This window comes from Pelophylax lessonae, assembly GCF_965119305.1.
Source record: "Pelophylax lessonae genome assembly, chromosome: 8".
NCBI lineage: Eukaryota > Metazoa > Chordata > Amphibia > Anura > Ranidae > Pelophylax > Pelophylax lessonae.
The window spans coordinates 301,225,497-301,251,011 of record NC_138775.1 but is presented as its reverse complement, the minus strand read 5'-3'; the positions used below and the strand labels follow the sequence as shown (position 1 = coordinate 301,251,011).

At 51.6% G+C, this 25,515-nt stretch overlaps 1 protein-coding gene across 1 annotated transcript in view; it reads left to right on the top strand.

Annotated features, from left to right (window-relative positions):
• The first annotated feature begins 6,973 nt into the window (after positions 1-6,973).
• Positions 6,974-25,515, top strand: part of LOC309562458 (voltage-gated potassium channel KCNC1-like) — a 35,650-nt gene continuing 17,108 nt past the window's right edge. The window contains exon 1 of the mRNA XM_082266688.1: positions 6,974-7,024. The gene's annotated coding sequence lies outside the window, so the exon portion shown is untranslated. The remainder of the gene's footprint in view (positions 7,025-25,515) is intronic.

Below are 25,515 nucleotides of genomic sequence, written 5' to 3'. Positions count from 1 at the left end.
CGTTAATACACGCACTTGCTGAATTAAAAGAAGACAATCAGGCTCTGTCGCAGCAGGTAATTAGACTGACACAACTTACCTCTGCTCAGTCCCCTGAACCCAAGATAAATCCCCCTTTGGTATTTACAGGCGATCGCAAAAAATTTCGCGAATTTAAAAACGCATGTGAGTTACTTTTTTTGCTAAAACCTCGTACCTACCTTACTGATCACATTAAGGTTTGTACTATTATTTCTTACCTATCAAGCGATCCTCGAGCCTGGGCAGATTCTCTTTTTGAGAAAAACGACCAGCTTCTCAACTCCTATGCCTTGTTCCTGGCAGAGCTCACTAGCCTATATGATGACCCCAATAGGCAGAGTACTGCTGATCTTCAGTTAAGATCCTTGAAACAAGGAAGCAGGCCTGTAGAAGACTTTGTCACAGAGTTCAAGAGATGGACCCTTGATTCCGAATGGAATGATGCATCTCTGAAAACCCAATTTAGGCTTGGCCTATCAGAAGCCGTTAAGTACGAGCTCGCCCGAGCGGATCTGCCAAAAACCCTGGATGCATTAATACAACTCAGTATCACCATAGATAGAAGACTACGAGAAAGAAAGGCTGAGAAAATGGGAATGCCATTATCCGTTTCCTCTCGGAGTCTGGCCGTTCCTATGGAGGTAGGAACCATACGCCCACCGCTATCAACTATGGAAAAAGCCAAAAGACGAAATGAAAATCTCTGCTTGTACTGTGCATCCCCGGATCACAAGATAAACGTCTGCCCCCTAGTCAACAAAAAGAAGGGTGAGTGTTCACATGTCTCCCTAGGAGGATTGACAACTTCATTCACTAACCCCTACATTTCTGTTTTGTTGACATTACAGTGGGACCAGAACAGGATTACTACTAAGGCCATGATTGACACAGGATCTTGTGGAAATTATATGGATATATGTTTTGCTGCTTTAAATAAAATTCCTATTATTTCTAAACTCAAACCTGTCTCAGTAAGTCTTATTACCGGTGTTCCGTTATCCTCTGGTCCGATCATCGATCAGACACAAGCACTTCTAGTCACTATTAACGAGTCTCATAGGGAGACTTCTACCTTCGATTTAATACCATCACCCCACTTTCCCATTGTGTTGGGACTTCCCTGGTTGCACACACACCAACCATAGATTGGAAGAAACGGTCCTTGACCTTCCCTTCTTTTTATTGCGAGGAAACGTGTAACCTCCCGTTTTCCGGGAAGATTCTGTCTGTGGTGACAGATGAGATTGCACCACTATGTTATCAGGATCTTTCTGAGGTTTTTCTTGAGAAAAATGCTCAAGCATTACCTCCTCATCGAGACTATGATTGTAGCATTGATCTACTCCCAAATAGCAAATTGCCGTTCGGTCATGTTTATCCTCTTTCACAGGATGAACTTTCCCATCTCAAAGACTATTTGGATGAGAACTTGGAAAAAGGTTTTATTTGACCTTCCACTTCTTCCACAGCAGCAGGACTCTTTTTTGTTCGCAATAAAGATTCAAGTCTCAGACCTATCATCGACTACAGGAAATTGAATGCTATCACAATAAAAGATCGCTATCCTCTACCGCTTATCCCTGAGCTCATTGAGCAGGTGCGTGGAGCTACCTATTTTTCAAAATTAGACCTGAAAGGAGCATACAATCTCATTCGAATCCGTGATGGACACGAGTGGAAGACTGCGTTCAGAACCAGATACGGATTGTTCGAATATCTTGTGATGCCATTCGGCCTATGCAATGCCCCTGCAGTTTTCCAACGATTTATAAACAATATTTTTAAAGACTTACTAGATGTCTGTGTTGTGGTATATCTGGACGATATAACTTATATATTCACGGACCCTGTCTGAACACATAAGACATGTAAGACTTGTATTATCGAGATTGCTTGCACATAATCTTTATGTGAAGCTGAAGAAATGCTTGTTCCATAAAGATGAGGTACTCTTTCTAGGCTACATCATATCCAAAACAGGAATCGAGATGGACATGAGTAAAATATCCTGCATTCAGGATTGGTCTACACCAACCACACGCAAGGCGCTACAGCGATTCCTGGGATTTTCAAATTTCTACAGGAAGTTCATTAAAAACTTTTCTGCTATTGTGAGACCCCTCACACAGCTCACTAGCTTAAAAATACCATTTAAATGGTCAGAAGAAGCCAATAAAGCTTTTCACCTGTTAAAGACAAGGTTTACTTCCGCTCCCATATTACGCCATCCAGACCCATCCCTCCAATACATTCTGGAAGTAGATGCGTCAAACCTGGCAGTAGGAGCAATACTCTCCCAACGACCTACCCCCACTTCACCACTTCATCCAGTCGCCTTTTTTTCTAAATCCCTAAGCAGTCCCGAGATAAATTACCCCGTGGGTGAGAAGGAACTGCTTGCTATAAAATTGGCTCTGGAGAATTGGCGACATTTACTCGAAGGCACCCAATTACCAATAATTATATACACGGACCATAAAAACCTCCAATATCTTCAGACTAGCAAAACTCTCTCGCATCGACAGGTACGATGGTCACTATTCTTTCTAAGGTTTAACTTCCTAGTGACCTACACACCTGCAGATAAGAACAAAAAGGCGGATGCACTATCACGACTAACTGAAGAAAACTACTTCGAAATCCCTTCCGTTCCTATAATACCTCACAAACGCATTATTGGAGTTGTCCGTTCCTTGAAGGAAGAGGTTCTGCATGGTATAAGGTTGGATTCACCCCCACCACAACTAAATACCGATGCAGAAGGCTTCCTCTACTACAACGATAAACTTTACATACCACCTACCCTACGCACCAAGATCTTGGAATTATCGCATGATGTGCCTATGGCAGGACATATGGGTATGACAAAGACTTTCAATTTGATTTCTCGGCAATTCTGGTGGCCTGACATGAAAACATCTATACAAAAATTTGTCTCTTCATGCAATGTCTGTGCCAGGTCCAAAATTGACACTACGAGACCATCCGGTCTACTATGCAGTCTACCAATACCCCAAACTCCATGGGAGGTTCTGTCATTGGACTTCATCGTAGAATTGCCTCCTTCCAAAGGATTTAATACCATCTTGGTGTCAGTGGACCATCTGACAAAGATGGCACATTTCATTGCTATTCGCAGACTACCTTCGTCCAAACAAACGGCAGAACTCCTAATGAAACATGTCTTCAGATTACATGGTATCCCAAAAACTCTTTTGTCTGACCGTGGATCCCAATTTATTTCTAAATTCTGGCAAGAACTATGTCACATACTACGGATTGAGCGGAAGCTCACTTCTCCTTACCATCCGCAGACCAACGGACAGACTGAAAGAGTCAACCAATGCATCGAGCAGTATTTACGTTGTTACACTTCTTACCAACAGGATGATTGGTTGGATCTTCTCCCCCTGGCAGAATTTGCCTACAACAACGCAACTCACAGTACAACCAAGCAGAGTCCGTTCTACTTGAACTATGGGTTCCATCCCTCTATTCTCCCTCCACGCATCCTTCCTTCAAATAACCCAGTAGCCTCAGACTATCTTTCCCAAATAAAGGATTCTCTGGGTTTACTAAATACTACCATTGCACACGCTCACAGTCAACAAAAGAAGTACTATGATCTTCGTAGAAGACCTTCTCCACAGTATACTATCGGGGACCTCGTTTGGCTCTCAACAAAAAACTTGAGACTGAAGATCCCTAGCAAAAAGCTTGGACCTCTGTTCTTGGGACCTTTCCCAATCAAGAAACTTATTGGAAAAGCTGCAGTGCAGCTTACATTGCCAATGGACCTAAAAATCCATCCCATTTTCCATGTGTCGCTACTAAAACCCCATGTTCCGGACCAAGGAATAAGGCCTAATATTCCACCTCCCCCTCCTGTACAAGTTGAAGGTGGAGAAGAATACGAGATAAAAGAGATTCTGGATTCTCGTATCTACAGAAGAAGACTTCAGTACTTGGTTAGATGGAAGAACTATGGGCCCCAAGACGACACCTGGCTAAACACCTCTGACATACATGCCCCTAGATTAATCCGCAATTTTCATGCGAGATACCCAGACAAACCAGCTCCAGAGGCCTTCAGGAGCAGGCCTTAAGGGGGGGGGGGTATTGTAATGTTCCGGTACCTTTGGTACCCTAAATTACACTTTCCACAAGTGTATGCGCCCTACCATTTACTTTTGGAAAGGTGCGCATACACCTTTAAGACTGGAGCTGTCATCACTCAGCGCCGGACTAGATGGCTATTTAAGGCGTCGGTTCTCACTCACATGTGTTCGTTCAAACACCCTTACTTGGATGCTAACCTTGCTTGAAGCTTCCATGCTTGCAAGCTTACTTCGCTGACGGAACCTCGCCGCGCTGATCCCTTTATCCCGCTACTGGATCATCCGCCTCTCCTGAACCACCCTTCGGCTGTATCGCTAATAGTGCTAAGTACCCCGCAGGGGAATTCTCTATAAACTTATACTAAGCTTACACTATCTAGCTCTGCATAGTAAAGACTGTTTATTACATCTGCATAAACTAGATTGCTAGCTCTTGAGACTACTGCTACTTTTCTGCACTGGGTTGATCTCTTTTGTATGTCCACCTGCTATTCTATCATCTGCTATCATACAACATTGCTAAACCTTCCTGCATCCATCTGCTACTGTCTCACCTTCAAGTGTCTATCACCTACCACCTTCACTCAACCTATCCCTCAAACCTTCACCATTGTGTTACCACATACATAAAGTCATTCTAGGAACCAGCTTGCTAACTGTGTGTATTTACTGGCTGAAATAAGACCTTCCACACATGATGAGTCATTGAGGTTGGGAATGGTGTCTCAGCATATCTCTTACATGACTACTGACGTGGATCTATTTCTGCAGCTGAAAATCCACACCATATAAGAAACGCAGGAGCGTTACAGGGGTCTCCTTCTGTGTTAGTCTCCTGCCGAAAGGGGAGAAATGTGATAGGAATCACTTTGGGCATGGGGGTTGTGGACCCCAAATTCCTTTAAAGAGGTTGGGAGGCACCATGTCCAGCCTTGTCTGGCTTTCTTATGTTTAAGTCACCCTGCATCTTTTATGGATGCAGGGTGACCGGGAGGGTGGTGTACACTGAGAATATGGTTTGGACTACTTCAAGTGGGACAGTAATATGCATTACCAGTATCTCTCAGGAAATATGGAGATCTATCTTATTCCTATACACTGTAAGGCACAGGAAGTGCAACTCCTAATTTGGGCATCCAGGAACTATGAGAGACACCATGTCTGCTAATCAATGTGTATTAGCTGCAGAGAGAGGGGGGGATTGTTTCCAGCAGCCCCTCCTAAAGAATGTCTACTGATTAACTAAGTGCTTTTGTCTAAAATAGGACAGTATGTTAATTGGGTCTGAGACTATTGATAGTATGTTAATGAGCTCACCTTGCTGTAATTACACAGTCATGGTTCATGTGGTATTTTCAAAGTATATATAAATGCTGTGTTTCTTTCACTATGGACTCCTCTCCCCTCTCTAATATGGACTCCTCTCCCCTCTCCTCCATGGACTCCTCTTCCGTCTCCTCTATGCACTCCTCTACCCTCCCCTCCATGGACTCCTCTATTCTCCCCTCTATGGACTCCTCTCTCCTCCCCTCTATGGACTCCTCTCTCCTCCCCTCCATGGACTCCTCTCTCCTCCTCTTTTCTTTCAATAAAAGAGCAGAAGAGAGTTATTCTCACTTGACCTCAATACGGAGCCTTGTCTCGTACTTGGGGGGGGGGAATTATTGATATGGGCTTCATGTATGGCGGATTGGATTGGTCGATAGCTGTCCTGGTGTTCGGGAGCGGATTATCCTAGACGACTGTAAACCCTTTCATATTTTGGGGTGTCGTTACAATGCACAAGAAAGCCGACAAACAGTTTGCTGAAGACAAGCAGACTAAGGACATGGATTACTGGAGCCATCTCCTGTGCTCTGATGAGACCAAGATAAACGTATTTGGTGTCAGATGGTGTCAGGCGTGTGTGGGGGCAACCAGGTGAGGAGTACAAAGACAAGTGTGTCTTCCTACAGTCAGGCATGGTGGTGGGAGTGTCAGGGTCTGGGGCTGCATGAGTGCTGCCGGCACTGGGGAGCTACAGTTCATTGAGGGAACCATGAATGCCAACATGTACTGTGACATACTGAAGCAGAGCATGATCCCCTCCCTTCAGAGACTGGGGGGCAGGGCAGTATTCCAACATAACGACCCCAAACACCTCCAAGATGACCACTGCCTTGCTAAAAAGCTGAGGGTAAAGGTGATGGACTGGCCAAGCGTCTCCAGACCTAAACCCTATTGTCCATCTGTGGGGCATCCTCAAACAGAAGGTGGAGGAGCGCAAGGTCTCTAACATCCACCAGCTCTGTGATGTCATCATGGAGGAGGGGAAGAGGACTCCGGTGACAACCTGTGAAGCTCTGGTGAACTCCATGCCCAAGAGGGTTAAGGCAGTGCTGGAAAATAATGGCGGCCACACAAAATATTCACACTTTGGTCCCAATTTGTACATTTACACTTAGGGGTGTACTGACTTTTGAATATATATATATATATATATATATATATGGTGTGTGGGGGGTGTATATATATGTGCAGGCGCTCTCTGCTTTCATATTCTTCTTTCTCTTTTGTTGTTTTTCTGTATTTTTGACATCAGCAAACTTCATAACAGGAATTGTTCTCATCTCATCCTGAGGTACGGAGAGGGGGGGAAGGGGAACCTCTAATGGTGAACCTGTCCAATGGCGGAACCTTCCACAGATGGCCGATCATTGGGTCCCCTGAGATGAGACCTTTATTATTTGTCTTCCAGATGTCCCCCCCATCCCTGATCACCCCCCCACCCCACCCCCGATCACTGGCAGCATGCTGTGCAATTCATTCCTCCCATTTCCTGAGCCAAATTCATCCCCCGCCCGGCCCTCCGTCCTCTCATACAGATGCTGGGACCCCAGAGGAAGGTAAGGGGCCCCCCTCCCCCCCTACAGATCCATGGATGATGGGAGTTATATTCCAGCTGATAGGAGACCTACAAATCTACTAGAAGAATGTTTATATTCCTAAATCTCCTCTCCCAACTCCTCTCCTGTCTCCTCTCCCATCTCCTCTATGGACTCCTCTACCATCTCCTCTATGGACTCCTCTCCCATCTCCTCTATGGACTCCTCTCCCATCTCCTCTATGGACTCCTCTCCCAACTCCTCTATGGACTCCTCTCCCATCTCCTCTGTGGACTCCTCTCCAATCTCCTCTATGGACTCCTCTCCCATCACCTCTCTGGACTCCTCTCCCATCCCCTCTCTGGACTCCTCTCCCACCTTCTCTATGGACTCCTCTTCTGTCTCCTCTATGTATTCCTCTCCCATCACCTGTGGACTCCTCTCTCGTCTTTTCTCTCACTTCCTGACTCCTCTCCCATCTCCTCTATGTACTCCTCTCCTCTGTGGACTCCTCTCCGGTCTCTGCCGTCTTTTCTCTCTTGTCTCCACCTTGGGACTCCTCTCCCCTCTCCTCTCCTCTATAGACTCCTCTTGTCTTTTTCTCTCATCTCACCTCCTGACTCCTCTGTGGACTCCTTTGCCCTCTCCTCTGTTTACTCCTCTCCCCTCTCTACTATGGACTCCTCTCCCCTCTCTTCTATGGACTCCTCTCCCGTCCCCTCTATGGACTTCTCTCCCACCCCCTCTATGGACTCCTCTCCCCTCCCCTCTATAGACTCCTCTCCCCTCTCTTCGATGGACTCCTCTCCCCTCCCTTCTGTGGACTCCTCCCTCTCCCCTCTATGGACTCGTCTCCCCTCCCCTCTATGGACTCCTTTCCCCTCCCCTCTATGGACTCCCCTCCCCTCTATGGACTCCTCTCCCCTCCCCTCTATGGACTCATCTCCCCTCCCTTCCATGGACTCCTCTCCCCTCTATGGACTCCTCCCCCTCCCCCCTATGGACTCCTCCCCCTCCCCTCTATGTACTCCTCTCCCCTCCCCTCTATGGACTCCTCCCCTCTCCTCCATGGACTCCTCTCCCCTCCCCTCCCCTCTATGGACTCCTCTCCCCTCCCTTCCATGGACTCCTCTCCCCTCTATGGACTCCTCCCCCCTATGGACTCCTCCCCCTCCCCTCTATGTACTCCTCTCCCCTCCCCTCTATGGACTCCTCCCCTCTCCTCTCCTCCATGGACTCCTCTCCCCTCCCCTCTATGGACTCCTCTGCCCTCCCCTCTATGGACTCCCCTCCCCTCTCCCACCTTCTCTATGGACTCCTCTTCTGTCTCCTCTATGTATTCCTCTCCCATCACCTGTGGACTCCTCTCTCGTCTTTTCTCTCACTTCCTGACTCCTCTCCCATCTCCTCTATGTACTCCTCTCCTCTGTGGACTCCTCTCCGGTCTCTGCCGTCTTTTCTCTCTTGTCTCCACCTTGGGACTCCTCTCCCCTCTCCTCTCCTCTATAGACTCCTCTTGTCTTTTTCTCTCATCTCACCTCCTGACTCCTCTGTGGACTCCTTTGCCCTCTCCTCTGTTTACTCCTCTCCCCTCTCTACTATGGACTCCTCTCCCCTCTCTTCTATGGACTCCTCTCCCGTCCCCTCTATGGACTTCTCTCCCACCCCCTCTATGGACTCCTCTCCCCTCCCCTCTATAGACTCCTCTCCCCTCTCTTCGATGGACTCCTCTCCCCTCCCTTCTGTGGACTCCTCCCTCTCCCCTCTATGGACTCGTCTCCCCTCCCCTCTATGGACTCCTTTCCCCTCCCCTCTATGGACTCCCCTCCCCTCTATGGACTCCTCTCCCCTCCCCTCTATGGACTCATCTCCCCTCCCTTCCATGGACTCCTCTCCCCTCTATGGACTCCTCCCCCTCCCCCCTATGGACTCCTCCCCCTCCCCTCTATGTACTCCTCTCCCCTCCCCTCTATGGACTCCTCCCCTCTCCTCCATGGACTCCTCTCCCCTCCCCTCCCCTCTATGGACTCCTCTCCCCTCCCTTCCATGGACTCCTCTCCCCTCTATGGACTCCTCCCCCCTATGGACTCCTCCCCCTCCCCTCTATGTACTCCTCTCCCCTCCCCTCTATGGACTCCTCCCCTCTCCTCCATGGAATCCTCTCCCGTCCCCTCCTATGGACTCCTCTCCCCTCCCCTCTATGGACTCCTCTGCCCTCCCCTCTATGGACTCCTCTCCCCTCTATGGACTCCTCCCCCTCCCCTCTATGGACTCCTCCCCCTCCCCTCTATGGACTCCCCTCCCCTCTTTGGACTCCTCTGCCCTCCCCTCTATGGACTCCTCTCCCCTCCCCTCTATGGACTCCCCTCCCCTCTATGGACTCTCCTCCCCTCTATGGACTCTCCTCCCCTCTATGGACTCCTCCCCTCTCCTCCATGGACTCCTCTCCCGTCCCCTCTATGGACTCCTATCCCCTCCCCTCTATGGACTCCTCCCCCCTCCCCTCTATGGACTCCTCCCCTCTATGGACTCCCCTCCCCTCTATGGACTCCTCTCCCCTCCCCTCTATGGACTCCTCTCCCCTCCCCTCTATGGACTCTCCTCCCCTCTATGGACTCTCCTCCCCTCTATGGACTCCCCCCCTCTCCTCCATGGACTCCTCTCCCGTCCCCTCTATGGACTCCTCTCCCCTCCCCTCTATGGACTCCCCTCCCCTCTATGGACTCCTCTTCCCTCCCCTCTATGGACTCCTCTCCCCTCCCCTCTATGGACTCCCCTCCCCTCTATGGACTCCTCTCTCCTCCCCTCTATGGACTCCTCTGCCCTCCCCTCTATGGACTCCTCTGCCCTCCCCTCTATGGACTCCTCTCCCCTCTATGGACTCCTCCCCCTCCCCTCTAAAGACTCCCCTCCCCTCTATGGACTCCTCTCCCCTCCCCTCTATGGACTCCCCTCCCCTCTATGGACTCCTCTGCCCTCCCCTCTATGGACTCCCCTCCCCTCTATGGACTCCTCTGCCCTCCCCTCTATGGACTCCTCTGCCCTCTATGGACTCCCCTCCCCTCTATGGACTCCTCTGCCCTCTATGGACTCCCCTCCCCTCTATGGACTCCTCTGCCCTCCCCTCTATGGACTCCTCTGCCCTCCCCTCTATGGACTCCCCTCTATGGACTCCTCCCCCTCCCCTCTATGAACTCCCAACTCCTCTATGGACTCCTCTCCCATCTCCTCTATGGACTCCTCTCCCATCTCCTCTATGGACTCCTCTCCCATCTCCTCTGTGGACTCCTCTCCAATCTCCTCTATGGACTCCTCTCCCATCACCTCTCTGGACTCCTCTCCCATCCCCTCTCTGGACTCCTCTCCCACCTTCTCTATGGACTCCTCTTCTGTCTCCTCTATGTATTCCTCTCCCATCACCTGTGGACTCCTCTCTCGTCTTTTCTCTCACTTCCTGACTCCTCTCCCATCTCCTCTATGTACTCCTCTCCTCTGTGGACTCCTCTCCGGTCTCTGCCGTCTTTTCTCTCTTGTCTCCACCTTGGGACTCCTCTCCCCTCTCCTCTCCTCTATAGACTCCTCTTGTCTTTTTCTCTCATCTCACCTCCTGACTCCTCTGTGGACTCCTTTGCCCTCTCCTCTGTTTACTCCTCTCCCCTCTCTACTATGGACTCCTCTCCCCTCTCTTCTATGGACTCCTCTCCCGTCCCCTCTATGGACTTCTCTCCCACCCCCTCTATGGACTCCTCTCCCCTCCCCTCTATAGACTCCTCTCCCCTCTCTTCGATGGACTCCTCTCCCCTCCCTTCTGTGGACTCCTCCCTCTCCCCTCTATGGACTCGTCTCCCCTCCCCTCTATGGACTCCTTTCCCCTCCCCTCTATGGACTCCCCTCCCCTCTATGGACTCCTCTCCCCTCCCCTCTATGGACTCATCTCCCCTCCCTTCCATGGACTCCTCTCCCCTCTATGGACTCCTCCCCCTCCCCCTATGGACTCCTCCCCCTCCCCTCTATGTACTCCTCTCCCCTCCCCTCTATGGACTCCTCCCCTCTCCTCCATGGACTCCTCTCCCCTCCCCTCCCCTCTATGGACTCCTCTCCCCTCCCTTCCATGGACTCCTCTCCCCTCTATGGACTCCTCCCCCCTATGGACTCCTCCCCCTCCCCTCTATGTACTCCTCTCCCCTCCCCTCTATGGACTCCTCCCCTCTCCTCCATGGACTCCTCTCCCGTCCCCTCCTATGGACTCCTCTCCCCTCCCCTCTATGGACTCCTCTGCCCTCCCCTCTATGGACTCCTCTCCCCTCTATGGACTCCTCCCCCTCCCCTCTATGGACTCCTCCCCCTCCCCTCTATGGACTCCCCTCCCCTCCCCTCTTTGGACTCCTCTGCCCTCCCCTCTATGGACTCCTCTCCCCTCCCCTCTATGGACTCCCCTCCCCTCTATGGACTCTCCTCCCCTCTATGGACTCCTCCCCTCTCCTCCATGGACTCCTCTCCCGTCCCCTCTATGGACTCCTATCCCCTCCCCTCTATGGACTCCTCCCCCCTCCCCTCTATGGACTCCTCCCCTCTATGGACTCCCCTCCCCTCTATGGACTCCTCTCCCCTCCCCTCTATGGACTCCTCTCCCCTCCCTTCCATGGACTCCTCTCCCCTCTATGGACTCCTCCCCCCTATGGACTCCTCCCCCTCCCCTCTATGTACTCCTCTCCCCTCCCCTCTATGGACTCCTCCCCTCTCCTCCATGGACTCCTCTCCCGTCCCCTCCTATGGACTCCTCTCCCCTCCCCTCTATGGACTCCTCTCCCCTCCCCTCCCCTCTATGGACTCCTCTCCCCTCCCTTCCATGGACTCCTCTCCCCTCTATGGACTCCTCCCCCCTATGGACTCCTCCCCCTCCCCTCTATGTTCTCCCCTCCCCTCTATGGACTCCTCCCCTCTCCTCCATGGACTCCTCTCCCCTCCCCTCTATGGACTCCTCTGCCCTCCCCTCTATGGACTCCTCTCCCCTCCCTTCCATGGACTCCTCTCCCCTCTATGGACTCCTCCCCCCTATGGACTCCTCCCCCTCCCCTCTATGTACTCCTCTCCCCTCCCCTCTATGGACTCCTCCCCTCTCCTCCATGGACTCCTCTCCCGTCCCCTCCTATGGACTCCTCTCCCCTCCCCTCTATGGACTCCTCTCCCCTCCCCTCCCCTCTATGGACTCCTCTCCCCTCCCTTCCATGGACTCCTCTCCCCTCTATGGACTCCTCCCCCCTATGGACTCCTCCCCCTCCCCTCTATGTACTCCTCTCCCCTCCCCTCTATGGACTCCTCCCCTCTCCTCCATGGACTCCTCTCCCGTCCCCTCCTATGGACTCCTCTCCCCTCCCCTCTATGGACTCCTCTGCCCTCCCCTCTATGGACTCCTCTCCCCTCTATGGACTCCTCCCCCTCCCCTCTATGGACTCCTCCCCCTCCCCTCTATGGACTCCCCTCCCCTCTATGGACTCCTCTGCCCTCCCCTCTATGGACTCCTCTCCCCTCCCCTCTATGGACTCCCCTCCCCTCTATGGACTCTCCTCCCCTCTATGGACTCTCCTCCCCTCTATGGACTCCTCCCCTCTCCTCCATGGACTCCTCTCCCGTCCCCTCTATGGACTCCTCTCCCGTCCCCTCTATGGACTCCTATCCCCTCCCCTCTATGGACTCCTCCCTCCTCCCCTCTATGGACTCCCCTCCCCTCTATGGACTCCCCTCCCCTCTATGGACTCCCCTCCCCTCTATGGACTCCTCTCCCCTCCCCTCTATGGACTCTCCTCCCCTCCTATGGACTCTCCTCCCCTCTATGGACTCCCCCCCTCTCCTCCATGGACTCCTCTCCCGTCCCCTCTATGGACTCCTCTCCTCTCCCCTCTATGGACTCCCCTCCCCTCTATGGACTCCTCTTCCCTCCCCTCTATGGACTCCTCTCCCCTCCCCTCTATGGACTCCCCTCCCCTCTATGGACTCCTCTCTCCTCCCCTCTATGGACTCCTCTGCCCTCCCCTCTATGGACTCCTCTGCCCTCCCCTCTATGGACTCCTCTCCCCTCTATGGACTCCTCCCCCTCCCCTCTAAAGACTCCCCTCCCCTCTATGGACTCCTCTCCCCTCCCCTCTATGGACTCCCCTCCCCTCTATGGACTCCTCTGCCCTCCCCTCTATGGACTCCCCTCCCCTCTATGGACTCCTCTGCCCTCCCCTCTATGGACTCCTCTGCCCTCTATGGACTCCCCTCCCCTCTATGGACTCCTCTGCCCTCTATGGACTCCCCTCCCCTCTATGGACTCCTCTGCCCTCCCCTCTATGGACTCCTCTGCCCTCCCCTCTATGGACTCCCCTCTATGGTCTCCTCCCCCTCCCCTCTATGGACTCCCCTCCCCTCTATGGACTCCCCTCCCCTCTATGGACTCCTCTCCCCTCCCCTCTATGGACTCCCCTCCCCTCTATGGACTCCTCTGCCCTCCCCTCTATGGACTCCTCTGCCCTCTATGGACTCCCCTCCCCTCTATGGACTCCCCTCCCCTATATGGACTCCTCTGCCCTCCCCTCTATGGACTCCTCTGCCCTCCCCTCTATGGACTCCCCTCTATGGACTCCTCCTCCTCCCCTCTATGGACTCCTCCTCCTCCCTTCTATGGACTCCTCTGCCCTCCCCTCTATGGACTCCCCTCCCCTCTATGGACTCCTCTCCCCTCCCCTCCCCTCCCCTCTATGGACTCCTCTGCCCTCCCCTCTATGGACTCCTCTGCCCTCTATGGACTCCCCTCCCCTCTATGGACTCCCCTCCCCTCTATGGACTCCCCTCCCCTCTATGGACTCCTCTCCCCTCCCCTCTATGGACTCCCCTCTATGGACTCCCCTCCCCTCTATGGACTCCTCTCCCCTCCCCTCTATGGACTCCCCTCTATGGACTCCCCTCCCCTCTATGGACTCCTCTGCCCTCCCCTCTATGGACTCCTCCCCCTCCCCTCTATGGACTCCCCTCCCCTCTATGGACTCCTCTCCCCTCCCCTCTATGGACTCCCCTCCCCTCTATGGACTCCTCTGCCCTCCCCTCTATGGACTCCCCTCCCCTCTATGGACTCCTCTGCCCTCCCCTCTATGGACTCCTCCTCCTCCCCTCTATGGACTCCTCCTCCTCCCCTCTATGGACTCCTCCTCCTCCCCTCTATGGACTCCCCTCCCCTCTATGGACTCCCCTCCCCTCTATGGACTCCCCTCCCTTCTATGGACTCCTCTGCCCTCCCCTCTATGGACTCCCCTCCCCTCTATGGACTCCTCTCCCCTCCCCTCCCCTCCCCTCTATGGACTCCTCTGCCCTCCCCTCTATGGACTCCTCTGCCCTCTATGGACTCCCCTCCCCTCTATGGACTCCCCTCCCCTCTATGGACTCCTCTCCCCTCCCCTCTATGAACTCCCCTCTATGGACTCCTCTCCCTCCCCTCTATGGACTCCCCTCCCCTCTATGGACTCCTCTCCCCTCCCCTCCCCTCCCCTCTATGGACTCCTCTGCCCTCCCCTCTATGGACTCCTCTGCCCTCCCCTCTATGGACTCCTCTGCCCTCTATGGACTCCCCTCCCCTCTATGGACTCCCCTCCCCTCTATGGACTCCCCTCCCCTCTATGGACTCCTCTCCCCTCCCCTCTATGGACTCCCCTCTATGGACTCCTCCTCCTCCCCTCTATGGACTCCCCTCCCCTCTATGGACTCCCCTCCCCTCTATGGACTCCCCTCCCTTCTATGGACTCCTCTGCCCTCCCCTCTATGGACTCCCCTCCCCTCTATGGACTCCTCTCCCCTCCCCTCCCCTCTATGGACTCCTCTGCCCTCCCCTCTATGGACTCCTCTGCCCTCTATGGACTCCCCTCCCCTCTATGGACTCCCCTCCCCTCTATGGACTCCTCTCCCCTCCCCTCTATGAACTCCCCTCTATGGACTCCTCCCCCTCCCCTCTATGGACTCCCCTCCCCTCTATGGACTCCTCTCCCCTCCCCTCCCCTCTATGGACTCCTCTGCCCTCCCCTCTATGGACTCCTCTGCCCTCTATGGACTCCCCTCCCCTCTATGGACTCCCCTCCCCTCTATGGACTCCCCTCCCCTCTATGGACTCCTCTCCCCTCCCCTCTATGGACTCCCCTCTATGGACTCCTCCCCCTCCCCTCTATGGACTCCCCTCCCCTCTATGGACTCCTCTGCCCTCTCCTCTATGGACTCCCCTCTCCTCTATGGACTCCTCTGCCCTCTATGGACTCCCCTCCCCTCTATGGACTCCCCTCCCCTCTATGGATTCCCCTCTATGGACTCCTCCCCCTCCCCTCTATGGACTCCCCTCCCCTCTATGGACTCCTCTCCCCTCCCCTCCCCTCTATGGACTCCCCTCCCCTCTATGTACTCCTCTCCCCTCCCCTCTATGGACTCCCCTCCCCTCTATGGACTCCCCTCCCCTCTATGGACTCCCCTCTATGGACTCCTCCCCCTCCCCTCTATGGACTCCCCTCCCCTCTATGGACTCCCCTCTCCTCTATGGACTCCTCTGCCCTCCCCTCTATGGACTCCTCTGCCCTCTATGGACTCCCCTCCCCTCTATGGACTCCCCTCCCCTCTATGGACTCCCCTCTATGGACTCCTCCCCCTCCCCTCTATGGACTCCCCTCCCCTCTATGGACTCCTCTCCTCTCCCCTCCCCTCTATGGACTCCCCTCCCCTCTATGGACTCCCCTCTATGGACTCCTCCCCCTCCCCTCTATGGACTCCCCTCCCCTCTATGGACTCCTCCCCCTCCCCTCTATGGACTCCCCTCCCCTCTATGGACTCCTCCCCCTCCCCTCTATGGACTCCCCTCCCCTCTATGGACTCCTCTGCCCTCTCCTCTATGGACTCCCCTCTCCTCTATGGACTCCTCTGCCCTCCCCTCTATGGACTCCTCTGCCCTCTATGGACTCCCCTCCCCTCTATGGACTCCCCTCCCCTCTATGGACTCCCCTCTATGGACTCCTCCCCCTCCCCTCTATGGACTCCCCTCCCCTCTATGGACTCCTTTCCCCTCCCCTCCCCTCCCCTCTATGGACTCCCCTCCCCTCTATGGACTCCTCTCCCCTCCCCTCTATGGACTCCCCTCCCCTCTATGGACTCCCCTCCCCTCTATGGACTCCCCTCTATGGACTCCTCCCCCTCTATGGACTCCTCTCCCCTCCCCTCCCCTCTATGGACTCCCCTCCCCTCTATGGACTCCTCTCCCCTCCCCTCTATGGACTCCCCTCCCCTCTATGGACTCCTCTCCCCTCCCCTCTATGGACTCCCCTCCCCTCTATGGACTCCTCTGCCCTCCCCTCTATGGACTCCCCTCTATGGACTCCTCCCCCTCCCCTCTATGGACTCCTCTGCCCTCCCCTCTATGGACTCCCCTCCCCTCTATGGACTCCTCTGCCCTCCCCTCTATGGACTCCTCTGCCCTCCCCTCTATGGACTCCCCTCTATGGACTCCTCCTCCTCCCCTCTATGGACTCCTCCTCCTCCCCTCTATGGACTCCCCTCCCCTCCATGGACTCCCCTCCCCTCTATGGACTCCCCTCCCTTCTATGGACTCCTCTGCCCTCCCCTCTATGGACTCCCCTCCCCTCTATGGACTCCTCTCCCCTCCCCTCTATGGACTCCTCTGCCCTCCCCTCTATGGACTCCTCTGCCCTCTATGGACTCCCCTCCCCTCTATGGACTCCCCTCTATGGACTCCTCTCCCCTCCCCTCTATGAACTCCCCTCTATGGACTCCTCCCCTCTATGGACTCCCCTCCCCTCTATGGACTCCTCTCCCCTCCCCTCCCCTCTATGGACTCCTCTGCCCTCCCCTCTATGGACTCCTCTGCCCTCTATGGACTCCCCTCCCCTCTATGGACTCCCCTCCCCTCTATGGACTCCTCTCCCCTCCCCTCTATGGACTCCTCCCCCTCCCCTCTATGGACTCCCCTCCCCTCTATGGACTCCTCTGCCCTCTCCTCTATGGACTCCTCTGCCCTCCCCTCTATGGACTCCCCTCCCCTCTATGGACTCCCCTCCCCTCTATGGACTCCCCTCTATGGACTCCTCCCCCTCCCCTCTATGGACTCCCCTCCCCTCTATGGACTCCTCTCCCCTCCCCTCCCCTCTATGGACTCCCCTCCCCTCTATGGACTCCTCTCCCCTCCCCTCTATGGACTCCCCTCCCCTCTATGGACTCCCCTCTATGGACTCCTCCCCCTCCCCTCTATGGACTCCCCTCCCCTCTATGGACTCCTCTCCCCTCCCCTCCCCTCTATGGACTCCCCTCCCCTCTATGTACTCCTCTCCCCTCCCCTCTATGGACTCCCCTCCCCTCTATGGACTCCTCTCCCCTCCCCTCTATGGACTCCCCTCCCCTCTATGGACTCCTCTCCCCTCCCTCCCCTCTATGGACTCCCCTCTATGGACTCCTCTCCCCTCCCCTCTATGGACTCCCCTCCCCTCTATGGACTCCTCTCCCCTCCCCTCTATGGACTCATCTCCCCTCCCCTCTATGGACTCCTCCCCCTCCCCTATATGGATCCTCTCCCCTCTCCTCTCCCATTGGCCAGGTTGACAGAATTATTTTATTTGTCTCTTTGAACCTCTGAACTCTTTTCCTGTGAAAGAAATATTTGGAGAAATGACAAACAGATGTTCTGTGGTGAACGCAGCGAGAGGAAGGAGAGTCTCCCTGATCCGACCCTTCCCCCATAGGCAGAGCCAAGGCGGCTGTGCTGAAATATGAGCACCGCCCTGCTGGCCTCCTTCTGAAAATGCCAGATGCCCGGCTGTCATACCCCTCCCCCGCCTACAGTCCAATGAATGAAGCCAGCGACTCCCGAATCACCGAACCCCGAGAATCTCCACAAAGAGGGGTGCAAACTCCCATTGGAATACATTACTCACCCCGCACACGCACATATCCCCTCCTGCACCCCCCCCACACACTTCCCCCCCCCTCCGCACACACACACACCTCCTCCCCTGTACACATATTACCCCCCCCCCCGCACACACACACTTACCAATCTTATTTGGGGAGATTTCAAAATTTTTGGTCTTTTTTCATTTAAATAAACAAAATTATATAAATGTGATTTGTGTTCGGCGTCGCACGACCGCGCAGTTACCAGGTAAAGTAGCGCAGTGCTGAATAGCAGTAAATGGTAATGAGGGGGGGGGGGTATCCTCCATCCGACATCGATACTCACCACACCGGTCCGAATGTGACCCGATTCCCCTCCCCCCTCACCGGAGATTCAAAAAGATCCCAACCCCCACCTCAGATTTCCTTCATATAAAGGAGCCAATAAATTTCCTCTACAAATCCCTCCATTATGGGGTGACATAATTGAGGTCTTCCATCCCCCATAGTTAAGGTCATCCATTCTCCATAGCGGAGGTCCTCCATAGCTGAGGTTCCTCCATCCCCCATAACTGAGCTCCTCCATCCCTCGTAACTGAGCTCCTTCATGTCCAGTAACTGAGGATTTCCATCCCCCGAAACTGAGCTCCTCCATCCCTCGTAACTGAACTTCTCCATCCCCCATAACTGAGCTCCTCCATCCCTCGTAACTGAGCTCCTCCATCCCTCGTAACTGAACTTCTCCATCCCTCGTAACTGAACTTCTCCATCCCTCGTAACTGAGCTCCTCCATGTCCAGTAACTGAGGATTTCCATCCCCCGTAACTGAGCTCCTCCATCCCTCGTAACTGAACTTCTCCATCCCTCGTAACTGAACTTCTCCATCCCTCGTAACTGAGCTCCTCCATCCCTCGTAACTGAGCTCCTCCATCCCTCGTAACTGAACTTCTCCATCCCTCGTAACTGAGCTCCTCCATGTCCAGTAACTGAGGATTTCCATCCCCCGAAACTGAGCTCCTCCATCCCTCGTAACTGAACTTCTCCATCCCTCGTAACTGAACTTCTCCATCCCTCGTAACTGAGCTCCTCCATGTCCAGTAACTGAGGATTTCCATCCCCCGAAACTGAGCTCCTCCATCCCTCGTAACTGAACTTCTCCATCCCCCATAACTGAGCTCCTCCATCCCTCGTAACTGAGCTCCTCCATCCCTCGTAACTGAACTTCTCCATCCCTCGTAACTGAGCTCCTCCATGTCCAGTAACTGAGGATTTCCATCCCCCGAAACTGAGCTCCTCCATCCCTCGTAACTGAACTTCTCCATTCCCCATAACTGAGCTCCTCCATCCCTCGTAACTGAGCTCCTCCATCCCTCGTAACTGAACTTCTCCATCCCTCGTAACTGAGCTCCTCCATGTCCAGTAACTGAGGATTTCCATCCCCCGAAACTGAGCTCCTCCATCCCTCGTAACTGAACTTCTCCATCCCCCATAACTGAGCTCCTCCATCCCTCGTAACTGAACTTCTCCATCCCTCGTAACTGAACTTCTCCATCCCTCGTAACTGAACTTCTCCATCCCTCGTAACTGAGCTCCTCCATGTCCAGTAACTGAGGATTTCCATCCCCCGAAACTGAGCTCCTCCATCCCTCGTAACTGAACTTCTCCATCCCCCATAACTGAGCTCCTCCATCCCTCGTAACTGAACTTCTCCATCCCTCGTAACTGAACTTCTCCATCCCTCGTAACTGAGCTCCTCCATGTCCAGTAACTGAGGATTTACATCCCCCGAAACTGAGCTCCTCCATCCCTCGTAACTGAACTTCTCCATCCCCCATAACTGAGCTCCTCCATCCCTCGTAACTGAGCTCCTCCATCCCTCGTAACTGAACTTCTCCATCCCTCGTAACTGAGCTCCTCCATGTCCAGTAACTGAGGATTTCCATCCCCCGAAACTGAGCTCCTCCATCCCTCGTAACTGAACTTCTCCATCCCCCATAACTGAGCTCCTCCATCCCTCGTAACTGAGCTCCTCCATCCCTCGTAACTGAACTTCTCCATCCCTCGTAACTGAGCTCCTCCATGTCCAGTAACTGAGGATTTCCATCCCCCGAAACTGAGCTCCTCCATCCCTCGTAACTGAACTTCTCCATCCCCCATAACTTTGCTCCTCCGTCCCTCGTAACTGAACTTCTCCATCCCTCGTAACTGAACTTCTCCATCCCTCGTAACTGAGCTCCTCCATGTCCAGTAACTGAGGATTTCCATCCCCCGAAACTGAGCTCCTCCATCCCTCGTAACTGAACTTCTCCATCCCCCATAACTGAGCTCCTCCATCCCTCGTAACTGAACTTCTCCATCCCTCATAACTGAACTTCTCTATCCCTCGTAACTGAACTTCTCCATCCCCCATAACTGAGCTCCTCCATCCCCCATAACTGAGCTCCTCCATCCCCCATAACTGAGCTCCTCCATCCCCCATTAATGAGCTCCTCCATCCCTCGTAACTGAACTTCTCTATCCCTCATAACTGAGCTCCTCTATCCTCCATAACTGAGCTCCTCCATCCCCCATAACTGAGGTCTTCCATGTCCAGTAACTGAGGATTTCCATCCCCCGAAACTGAGTTCCTCCATCACTGAGCTCCTCCATAACTGAGGTAATCCATATCCCGTAAATGAGCTCCTCCATCCCCCATAACTAAGGTCATCCATCCCCTATAACTGAGGTCATCCATCCCCCATAACTGAGATCTACACAACTGAAGTCCCTCATCCCCCATAACTGAGGTCATCCATCCCCTATAACTGAGGTCATCCATCCCCTATAACTGAGGTCATCCATCTCCCGTAAATGAGCTCCTCCATTCCCCTTAACTGACAACTTCCATCCCTCATAACTGAGGTTTCCCATTCCCCATCACTGAGATCCCCATAACTGAGGTCTTCCATCCCCCATAACTTAGCTCCTCCATTCCCCAAAACTGAACTCCTCCACCCCCCATTACTGAAAACCTCCATCCCCCATAGCTGAGCTCCTCCAGTCCCCTTATTAGCTTTGTCACCCTTCTGTGGCCGGACCAGAGTCTTGTAGAGAGGGAGAATAATCTCTTTATTTCTGGAGTGAATCCCCTTTTTTATACATCCCAGTATTCTGTTTACTGCAGCTTGGCATTGCATGCCATTGCTGAGCCTGTGATCTACTAGGACCCCCTGTGATCTACTAGGACCCCTGGATCCTTTACCAGTAAACCACATTTGCCATCTACTTGCCCATCTCTTTATTTTATTGAGGTCTTCTTGTTTCTATTTCCTGATGTGAAGTTATTGCCCTGCTTACACATCCACAGACCTTCCTTTATCCAGATACATCACATCCACAGACCTTCCTTTATCCAGATACACCACATCCACAGACCTTCCTTTATCCAGATACACCACATCCACAGACCTTCCTTTATCCAGATACACCACATCCACAGACCTTCCTTTATCCAGATACACCACATCCACAGACCTTCCATTATCCAGATACACCACATCCACAGACCTTCCTTTATCCAGATACACCACATCCACAGGCCTTCCTTTATCCAGATACACCACATCCACAGACCTTCCATTATCCAGATACACCACATCCACAGACCTTCCTTTATCCAGATACACCACATCCACAGACCTTCCTTTATCCAGATACACCACATCCACAGACCTTCCTTTATCCAGATACACCACATCCACAGGCCTTCCTTTATCCATATACGCCACAGCCACAGGTCTTCCTTTATCCAGATACACCACATCCACAGACCTTCCTTTATCCAGATACACCACATCCACAGACCTTCCTTTATCCAGATACACCACATCCACAGGGCATCCTTTATCCAGATACACCACATCCACAGGCTTTCCTTTATCCAGATACACCACATCCACAGGCCTTCCTTTATCCAGATACACCACATCCACAGGCTTTCCTTTATCCAGATACACCACATCCACAGGCCTTCCTTTATCCAGATACACCACATCCACAGGCTTTCCTTTATCCAGATACACCACATCCACAGGTCGTCCTTTATCCAGATACACCACATCCACAGGCCTTCCTTTATCCAGATACACCACATCCACAGACCTTCCTTTATCCAGATACACCACATCCACAGACCTTCCTTTATCCAGATACACCACATCCACAGGGCATCCTTTATCCAGATACACCACATCCACAGGCTTTCCTTTATCCAGATACACCACATCCACAGGCCTTCCTTTATCCAGATACACCACATCCACATACCTTCCTTTATCCAGATACACCACATCCACATACCTTCCTTTATCCAGATACACCACATCCACATGTCTTCCTTTATCCAGATACACCACATCCACAGACCTTCCTTTATCTAGATGGATGTTCACTTCCTCGTAGAATGTTAAAAGATTGGTCTGACAAGAACAACCTTTCATAAACCCATGTTGATTCCTGCGAATTATACTATTCTCATCCACAAATTATTGGATATCGTCCCTTATCATCCCCTCTAGTCATTTGCATACTATTGATGTTAGACTGACTGGCCTGTAGTTTCCAGGGATATATCTTGCCCCTTTTTTGAATATTGGTGCCACGTTGGCTTTTTGCCAATCAGTTGGTACCATTCTGTCCATTAAAAATTAGAAACAATGGTCTAGTTATCACCTGAGTTCTTTAAGGACTCTCAGGGGTAAGCCATGCGGGCCTGGTGACTTATTTATAGTCTTTTTCAGACACTGGCTTCTCTTAGCCACCAGGGTACATCCTGTGGTGTGTTACTAACCACTTAAGCCCCGGAAGATTTTACCCCCTTCCTGACCAGGGGGTATTTTACGACTCGGCACTGCGTGATTTTAACTGACAATTGCGCGGTCATGCAATGTGGTACCCAAACGAAATTTACGTCCTTTTTTTCCCACAAACAGAGCTTTCTTTTGGTGGTATTTGATCACCTCTGCGCTTTTTATTTTTTGCGATATTAATAAAAAAAGAGCAAAAATTTTGCAAAAAAATGACATTTTCAACTTTGTCTTTTAAAAAATATCCAATATACTCAATTTATGTATTTTTTTTTTGGCCAAAATATATTTAACTACATGTCTTTGACAAAAAAAAATTCAATGAGCGTATTTTTATTGGTTTGCGCAAAAGTTAGAGCGTCTACAAACTATGGTGTAAATACTGAAATTTACGCAGCTTTAATTTCTGACTGCCTATCTCATTTCATGAAGTGCTAAAATGGCGGGGCAGTACAAAACCCCCCCAAATTACCACTTTTTGGAAAGTAGACATCCTAAGGAATGTTCTGAGAGGCATGTTGAGCTCATTGAATATTTCATTTTTTTGTCACAGGTGTTTGAAAAATGACTAAAAATTTTTTATTTTTTTTTACACAAAGTCGTCATTGAAATGATATATTGCTCACACATGCCATGGGTATATGTGTAATTACACCCCAAAATATATTCTGCTGCTTCTCCTGAGTACAGGGATACCACATATGTGGGACTTTTTGGGAGCCTAGCTGTGTACGGGTCCCCGAAAACAAATCACCACCATCAGAATTTCAAAGGGCGTACATTTTTCATTGCATTTTCTCACTACCTCTAACGGTTTAGGAGGCCCTGAAATGTCGAGATACCCCAAGCTGTTTGCTGAGAGGCATGGTGAGTCCATGGAATATTTTATATTTTACCACAAGTTTTGGGAAAATTACTATTTTTTTTTTATTTATTTTTTTTACACAACGTTGTCACTAAAAGATAAAATTCTCACACATGACATGGGTATATGTGGAATGACACCCCAAAATACATTCTGCCACTTCTCCTGAGTATGGGGATGCCCCATGTGTGAGACTTTTTGGGAGCCTAGCTGTGTACAGGACCGCGAAAACCAATCAACACTCTCAGGTTTTCTAATGGCGTAAATTGTGCATGTCACCTCTGCACTACCTGTCACAGTTTCGGAGGCCCTAAAATTCCAAGATAGCACAAACCCCCCCCCAAATGACCCCATTTTGGAAAGTAGACACCCCAAGCTATTTGCTGAGAGGCATGGTGAGTCCATGGAATATTTTATATTTTGCCACAAGTTCCGGGAAATATATATATATATATATATATATATATATATATATATATATATATATATATTTTTTTTTTTTTTTCACAAAGTTGTCAGTAAATGAAATATTGCTCACACATGCCATGGGTATATGTGAAATGACACCCCAAAATACATTCTGCTGCTTCTCCTGAGTACAGGGATACCCCATGTGTGAGACTTTTTTGCAGTCTAGCCGAGTACAGGACCCCGAAAACCAGTCCCCGCTTTCAGGCTTTCCAAGGGCGTAAATTGTTGATTTCACTCCTGACTACCTATCACAGTTTCGGAGGCCCTAAAATTCCAAGATAGCACAAAACCCCCCCAAATGACCCCATTTTGGAAAGTAGACACCCCAAGCTATTTTCTGAGAGGCATGGTGAGTCCATGGAATATTTTATATTTTGCCACAAGTTCCGGGAAATATATATATATATATATATTTATTTTTTTTTTTTCACAAAGTTGTCAGTAAATGAAATATTGCTCACACATGCCATGGGTATATGTGAACTGACACCCCAAAATACATTCTGCTGCTTCTCCTGAGTACAGGGATACCCCATGTGTGAGACTTTTTTGCAGTCTAGCCGAGTACAGGACCCTGAAAACCAATCATCGCCTTCAGGCTTTCCAAGGGCGTAAATTGTTGATTTCACTCCTGACTACCTATCACAGTTTTGGAGGCCATGAAATGCCAAGACAGCACAACCCCCCCCCCCCCCCCCCCAAATGACCCCTTTTCGGAAAGTAGACACCCTGAGCTATTTGCAGAGAGGCATGTTGAGTGTTTTGCAGATCTCACTTTTTGTCACACAGTTTTGGAAATTGAAAAAAGAGGGAAAAAAATGCATTTTCCTGTTTTTTCTTCATTTTCCAAAAAAAATGAGAGCTGCAAAATACTCACCATGCCTCTTAGCAAATAGATTGGAGTGCCTACTTTGCAAAATGGGGTCATTTGGGGGGGTTTTGTGCCATCTTGGCTTTTTATGGACTTCAAAAGTGTGATAGGTAGTAAGGAGGGAGATCAACAATTTACGCCCTTAGAAAGCCAAAAGGTGCGCATTGGTTTTCCGGGTCCTGTACGCGGCTAGACTGGCAAAAAGTCTCACACATGGGGTATCATTGTACTCAGGAGAAGCAGCAGAATGTATTTTGGGGTGTCATTTCACATATACCCATGGCCTGTGTGAGCATTATATCATTTACTGACAACTTTGTGTAAAAAAATTTAAAAAAAAAAAAAAAAATTTTTTCCCCGAAACTTGTGGCAAAATATAAACTATTCCATGGACTCACCATACTTCTCAGCCAGTAGCTTGGAGTGTCTACTTTGCAAAATGGGGTCATTTGGGGGGGGGGGGGTTTGTGCTATCTTGAAATTTCAGGGCCTCTGAAACTGTGACAGGTAGTCAGGGGTAAAATCAGCAATTTACGCCATTAGAAAACCT